We start from the raw sequence: 7,500 nt of genomic DNA, 5'->3' as shown, positions 1-7,500 counted from the left end.
AAGCGCGATCTCCGCGGAGAGCACGTCTACTCGCCGAGGGAGAGCACGTCTACTCGCCGAGGGAGAGCACGTCTACTCGCCGAGGGAGAGCACGTCTACTCGCCGAGGGAGAGCACGTCTACTCGCCGAGGGAGAGCACGTCTACTCGCCCAGGGAGAGCACGTCTACTCGCCCAGGGAGAGCACGTCTACTCGCCCAGGGAGAGCACGTCTACTCGCCCAGGGAGAGCACGTCTACTCGCCGAGGGAGAGCACGTCTACTCGCCCAGGGAGAGCACGTCTACTCGCCCAGGGAGAGCACGTCTACTCGCCCAGGGAGAGCACGTCTACTCGCCCAGGGAGAGCACGTCTACTCGCCCAGGGAGAGCACGTCTACTCGCCCAGGGAGAGCACGTCTACTCGCCCAGGGAGAGCACGTCTACTCGCCGAGGGAGAGCACGTCTACTCGCCGAGGGAGAGCACGTCTACTCGCCGAGGGAGAGCACGTCTACCTCCCGCCTGAGGGAGAGCACGGGGGGGGGGGGACAAAGACAGGCGGCAGCAGCTTCGGTGAACGTCACCCGGGAGGCGACCGGGGCTGTCCCGGGGCAGTCCCGGGAAGCCGGCGTCCGACACAGGGAACCGTCAGCTGCCGGACCGGGGCGAATCCCCGCGGCCACGGCAGGGGTGGGGGCTCGAAGACAGCCGGCAGCCGCTTCGGTGAACGTCACCCGGGAGGAGACTGGGGCCCTCCCGGGACCGTCCCGGGAAGACGACGTTCGGCACGAGATCCCGGCCGCGGCCGGACCGGCTCGAAGCCTCGCGGTCCCGGCAGCAGCCGGAGCCGCTCGCCGCCTCGGGCTCCCGGCCCCCTACAGATCCGGCGACTCGTTCGCGGGCGGCGGGGGGAGGCAGTGGAGGGGGTGCGGGGAGAAGCGGCAGCGGAGGCGGAGGGGGGGGGGCTCGAAGACAGCCGGCAGCCGCTTCGGTGAACGTCACCCAGGAGGCGATCGGGGCCGTCCCGGGGCCGTCCCGGGATGCCGGCTTCCGGCACGGGGTCCCGGCCGCGGCCGGACCGGCTCGTATCCCCGCGGCTCCGGCAGGGGGGGGGGGGGGCTCGAAGACAGCCGGCAGTCGCCTCGGTGAACGTCACCCGGCCGGCGACCGCGGCCGTTCCGGGGCCGTCCCGGGAAGCCTGCGACAGGCACGGGGTCCCAGCCGCGGCCGGACCGACTCGAAGCCCCGCGGCCCCGGCACGGGGGAGGCCCAAAGACTGGCGGCAGCCGCTTCGCTGAACGTCACCCGGCCGGCGACCGGGGCCGTCCCGGGGCCGTCCCGGGATGCCGGCATCCGGCACTGGGTCCCGGCCGCGGCCGGAGCGGCTCGAATCCCCGCGGTCCCGGCAGCAGCCGGAGCCGCTCGCCGTTCGGGCTCCCGGCACCCTACGGATCCGGCGACTCGTTCGCCGGCGGCGGGGGGAGGCAGTGAAGGAGGTGCGGGCAGAAGCGGCAGCGGAGGCGGAGGGGGGGGGGGGGCTCGAAGACAGCCGGCAGCCGCTTCGGAGAACGTCACCCGGCCGGCGACCGCGGCCGTTCCGGGGCCGTCCCGGGAAGCCTGCGACAGGCACGGGGTCCCGGCCTCGGCCGGACCCGCACTGGGTGCCGCCGCCTCGGGCTCTCGGGACGGTATGGATCCGCCGACTCGTTCGCCGGCGGCGGGGGGAGGCAGTGGAGGGGGTGCGGGGAGAAGCGGCAGCGGAGGCGGAGGGGGGGGGGGGCTCGAAGACAGCCGGCAGCCGCTTTGGTGAACGTCACCCGGCCGGCGACCGGGGCCGTCCCGGGGCTGTCCGGGGATGCCGGCTTCCGGCACGGGGTCCCGGCCGCGGCCGGACCGGCTCGAATCCCCGCGGTCCCGGCAGCAGCCGGAGCCGCTCGCCGTTCGGGCTCCCGGCACCCTACAGATCCGGCGACTCGTTCGCGGGCGGCGGGGGGAGGCAGTGGAGGGGGTGCGGGCAGAAGCGGCCGCGGAGGCGGAGGGGGGGGGGGGGGCTCGAAGACAGCCGTCAGCCGCTTCGGTGAACGTCACCCGGGAGGCGACCGGGACCGGCCCGGGAAGCCATCGTCCGGCCCCGGATCCCGGCCGCGGCCGGACCGGCTCGAAGCCCCGCGGCCCCGGCACGGGGGAGGCCCAAAGACTGGCGGCAGCCGCTCCGCTGAACGTCACCCGGCCGGCGACCGGGGCCGTCCCGGGGCCGTCCCGGGATGCCGGCTTCCGGCACGGGGTCCCGGCCGCGGCCGGACCGGCTCGAATCCCCGCGGTCCCGGCAGCAGCCGGAGCCGCTCGCCGTTCGGGCTCCCGGCACCCTACGGATCCGCCGACTCGTTCGCCGGCGGCGGGGGGAGGCAGTGAAGGAGGTGCGGGCAGAAGCGGCAGCGGAGGCGGAGGGGGGGGGGGGGCTCGAAGACAGCCGGCAGCCGCTTCGGAGAACGTCACCCGGCCGGCGACCGCGGCCGTTCCGGGGCCGTCCCGGGAAGCCTGCGACAGGCACGGGGTCCCGGCCTCGGCCGGACCCGCACTGGGTGCCGCCGCCTCGGGCTCTCGGGACGGTATGGATCCGCCGACTCGTTCGCCGGCGGCGGGGGGAGGCAGTGGAGGGGGTGCGGGCAGAAGCGGCAGCGGAGGCGGAGGGGGGGGGGGGCTCGAAGACAGCCGGCAGCCGCTTTGGTGAACGTCACCCGGCCGGCGACCGGGGCCGTCCCGGGGCTGTCCGGGGATGCCGGCTTCCGGCACGGGGTCCCGGCCGCGGCCGGACCGGCTCGAATCCCCGCGGTCCCGGCAGCAGCCGGAGCCGCTCGCCGTTCGGGCTCCCGGCACCCTACAGATCCGGCGACTCGTTCGCCGGCGGCGGGGGGAGGCAGTGGAGGGGGTGCGGGGAGAAGCGGCAGCGGAGGCGGAGGGGGGGGGGGGGCTCGAAGACAGCCGGCAGCCGCTTCGGTGAACGTCACCCGGGAGGCGACCGGGACCGGCCCGGGAAGCCATCGTCCGGCCCGGGATCCCGGCCGCGGCCGGACCGGCTCGAATCCCCGCGGCCCCGGCAAGGGGGAGGCCCAAAGACTGGCGGCAGCCGCTTCGCTGAACGTCACCCGGCCGGCGACCGGGGCCGTCCCGGGGCCGTCCCGGGATGCCGGCTTCCGGCACGGGGTCCCGGCCGCGGCCGGACCGGCTCGAATCCCCGCGGTCCCGGCAGCAGCCGGAGCCGCTCGCCGTTCGGGCTCCCGGCACCCTACGGATCCGCCGACTCGTTCGCCGGCGGCGGGGGGAGGCAGTGGAGGGGGTGCGGGCAGAAGCGGCAGCGGAGGCGGAGGGGGGGGGGGCTCGAAGACAGCCGGCAGCCGCTTCGGTGAACGTCACCCGGCCGGCGACCGGGGCCGTCCCGGGGCTGTCCGGGGATGCCGGCTTCCGGCACGGGGTCCCGGCCGCGGCCGGACCGGCTCGAATCCCCGCGGTCCCGGCAGCAGCCGGAGCCGCTCGCCGTTCGGGCTCCCGGCACCCTACGGATCCGCCGACTCGTTCGCCGGCGGCGGGGGGAGGCAGTGGAGGCGGTGCGGGGAGAAGCGGCAGCGGAGGCGGAGGGGGGGCGGGGGGGGACGATAGTGGCGGGGGGGCGGGGGGTGCTCGAAGGCAGCCGGCAGCCGGTTCGGTGAACATTCGCCGGGGCGGGGGGGGCGACCTGTCCGTGCCCGGGGCAGCCCCGGGAAGCCGGCAGCCAGCACGGGGTCCCGGCAGCACCTGTTCCCTGCCCTGGGACTTGCCGTGCCCGGCGGCCGGTTGCCGGGTGGGGGGAGCGATGAGAGGCAGGGCGCAGCGGCCGGGGCAGCGCCGGGCCGCAGCGGGGGGCTGGGCGGGTGGGGTAGGCGTCGAGCGGCAAGCCCTCGGCTGCAGCGAATGTTCGGCGGTGCGGGGCGGGGGGGGACGGGACGACACGTTGGGGGCGCCGAGTCCGAGCCACCCCCGGCCCCAGGGGCGGCCGGAGGGGGAGGCCGGTGCCTGGCCCTGGGAGCTGCTGGGCGCCGGATGGCCGAGGGTGCGTCAGAAGCCGCCCGAGCGGTCGAGCAGGTCCTCCAGAAAGGCCTAGGGTGGCTTCGAGGGCCCCGGGAGCAGTCGAGGGAGGCCTCCAGGCAGGTCTGGAGTGGATGGGAGGCCTTCCAAAGCAGACAAGGGAGGCTGCCAGCGGGGCCTAGGCTGGCACTGCAGCCTGTAAATGGTTGGGGGGGGGGGCCTCTGGTGCGGCCTGGAGTCTCTGGGTGGCGTCCAGAGAGGTGCAAAAGATCCTCTGGTGCGGCCTGTGGTGGCGGAGAAGCCTGCAGAGCGTGCGGGGGAGGCTTCTGGTGCGGCCTGGGGTGGGTCGGAAGCCTGCAGAGCGTGCGGGAGAGGCTTCTGCTGCGGCCTGGGGTGGCTGAGAAGCCTGCAGAGCGTGCGGGAGAGGCTTCTGGTGCGGCCTGGGGTGGCTGAGAAGCCTGCAGAGCGTGCGGGAGAGGCTTCTGCTGCGGCCTGGGGTGGCTGAGAAGCCTGCAGAGCGTGCGGGGGAGGCTTCTGTTGGGGCCTGGGGTGGGTCAGAAGCCTACAGAGCGTGCGGGGGAGGCTTCTGGTGCGGCCTGGGGTGGGTCGGAAGCCTGCAGAGCGTGCGGGAGAGGCTTCTGTTGGGGCCTGGGGTGGCTGAGAAGCCTGCAGAGCGTGCGGGAGAGGCTTCTGCTGCGGCCTGGGGTGGCTGAGAAGCCTGCAGAGCGTGCGGGAGAGGCTTCTGCTGCGGCCTGGGGTGGCTGAGAAGCCTGCAGAGCGTGCGGGAGAGGCTTCTGGTGCGGCCTGGGGTGGCTGAGAAGCCTGCAGAGCGTGCGGGAGAGGCTTCTGCTGCGGCCTGGGGTGGCTGAGAAGCCTGCAGAGCGTGCGGGAGAGGCTTCTGCTGCGGCCTGGGGTGGCTGAGAAGCCTGCAGAGCGTGCGGGAGAGGCTTCTGCTGCGGCCTGGGGTGGCTGAGAAGCCTGCAGGGCGTGCGGGAGAGGCTTCTGCTGCGGCCTGGGGTGGGTGGGAAGCCTGCAGAGCGTGCGGGGGAGGCTTCTGGTGCGGCCTGGGGTGGCTGAGAAGCCTGCAGAGCGTGCGGGGGAGGCTTCTGCTGCGGCCTGGGGTGGCTGAGAAGCCTGAAGAGCGTGCGGGAGAGGCTTCTGGTGCGGCCTGGGGTGGCTGAGAAGCCTGCAGAGCGTGCGGGGGAGGCTTCTGCTGCGGCCTGGGGTGGCTGAGAAGCCTGAAGAGCGTGCGGGGGAGGCTTCTGGTGCGGCCTGGGGTGGCTGAGAAGCCTGCAGAGCGTGCGGGGGAGGCTTCTGGTGCGGCCTGGGGTGGCTGAGAAGCCTGAAGAGCGTGCGGGAGAGGCTTCTGCTGCGGCCTGGGGTGGCTGAGAAGCCTGCAGAGCGTGCGGGAGAGGCTTCTGCTGCGGCCTGGGGTGGCTGAGAAGCCTGCAGAGCGTGCGGGGAGAGGCTTCTGCTGCGGCCTGGGGTGGCTGAGAAGCCTGCAGAGCGTGCGGGAGAGGCTTCTGCTGCGGCCTGGGGTGGGTCGGAAGCCTGCAGAGCGTGCGGGAGAGGCTTCTGCTGCGGCCTGGGGTGGGTCGGAAGCCTGCAGAGCTTGCGGGGGAGGCTTCTGGTGCGGCCTGTTGTGGGTCGGAAGCCTGCAGAGCATGCGGGGGAGGCTTCTGCTGCGGCCTGGGGTGGCTGAGAAGCCTGCAGAGCGTGCGGGGGAGGCTTCTGGTGCGGCCTGGGGTGGCTGAGAAGCCTGCAGAGCGTGCGGGAGAGGCTTCTGGTGCGGCCTGGGGTGGCTGAGAAGCCTGCAGAGCGTGCGGGAGAGGCTTCTGCTGCGGCCTGGGGTGGCTGAGAAGCCTGCAGAGCGTGCGGGAGAGGCTTCTGCTGCGGCCTGGGGTGGGTCGGAAGCCTGCAGAGCGTGCGGGAGAGGCTTCTGCTGCGGCCAGGGGTGGGTCGGAAGCCTGCAGAGCTTGCGGGGGAGGCTTCTGGTGCGGCCTGGGGTGGGTCGGAAGCCTGCAGAGCATGCGGGGGAGGCTTCTGCTGCGGCCTGGGGTCTCTGGGTGGCCTCTAGAGAGGTGCAAAAGACCCTCTGGGTTGGGCTGGGGTGGCTCTTGGACCCCTGCCACACAGTGGAGAGAGGCCTCCGGCCCGCCACCTGTGTCCCTGTGTGCCTGAGTGCCTGTGTCCCTGTGTCCCTGTGTCCCTGTGTCCCTGAGTGCCTGAGTGCCTGTGTCCCTGTGTCCCTGTGTCCCTGAGTGCCTGAGTGCCTGAGTGCCTGTGTCCCTGTGTCCTTGTGTCCCTGTGTCCCTGTGTGCCTGAGTGCCTGTGTCCCTGTGTCCCTGTCTGTGTACCTGTGTGCGAGTGTCCGGCACGCCACCCAGCGGCGGCGGGCAAGCAGGTAGGCGGGTGGGCGGGCCGGCGAGGGCCAGTGTGAGTTTGGGGGGTGGGAGGGGAGGCGGCAGCTGGAAGCGTCAGAGGAGGGGGCGTGGCTCCGGCTGGCCCCGGGAGCAGGTTCCCGGGACCGGGACCGGCTGGACCCGGCGGGTGGTTGATCCCGGGGGCGGGGGGCAGAGGCGGCGGGAAGCGGCAGCTGCGTGTGCGGCGGGGGGGGTGGAGGGCGAACCGCGGCGGGAAGCGGATGCTTCAGAGCAGGTTACGGGGGCGGGGACGGACGACACCACCTGTCCCCGCCCCGGGACGGGCTGGACCCGGCGCCCTGGACCCGGCGCCGTGTACCCGCCGCCGCCCCCGCCGCCGCCCCCCTCCGCCACCCCCGGGACCCCGACGTTTTTTGGCGCCCGCGCCTTTTTTTTGCTCCCCGCCTGCCCGCGCTGCCCCGGGCCCTCCCCCGGGGCGGGGCGGGAGGGAGGGACGGACGGACGGGTAGCCGGGGATCTCCGAGCGCGCGCCACCAGACCGAGGCGGGTCCCGGCGGCGGCGGCGGCGGCGGCGGCGGCGGCGGCGGCAGCAAGCGACGGCGGGGGGGGGCAGGCTAGGGAGAGAGGGGGAGCGGCATGCGGTAGGGCTGGGGGGTTTGTTTCGGGGGGGAGGGGTGGGGGGGGGGTGGCAGCGGTCAGCGAGAGCGGGGAGAGGGGGAGCGGCATGCGGTAGGGCTGGGGTGTTTTTGGGGTGGGGGCGTTGGGGGGATTAGCGGGCGGGCGGGCAGCCGAGCCAAGCGGCAAGCCGGGGGGGCGGGCGAGGGCGGCTTTAGGGCCGGAGGAGCGGAGCGCAACCTCCCCCGTGCAGGCTCCAGCGTGGAGAGCAGCAAGTTTTTGGGGACGGGGGACGACGGACGGGAGGGGCAGCGGCGAGAGGCTAGCTGCGGCAAGGGGCACCGGCACGGCCGCCCTAACAGCGCCGCCTCGGTCGCAGGGGTTAGAGAGCAGCCGGGCAGCCCGGGAGGGAAGCGGCAGCCCGCGAAGGGGGGAAGGGGGGGCTCCGCGCAAACCGCTAACGG

This window comes from Melanerpes formicivorus, unplaced genomic scaffold (genome assembly GCF_026170545.1).
Source record: "Melanerpes formicivorus ecotype bairdi unplaced genomic scaffold, bMelFor1.0.p_v2 SCAF_217, whole genome shotgun sequence".
NCBI lineage: Eukaryota > Metazoa > Chordata > Aves > Piciformes > Picidae > Melanerpes > Melanerpes formicivorus.
The sequence above is the reverse complement of the archived record's forward strand: the minus strand, read 5'-3'. Positions refer to the sequence as shown.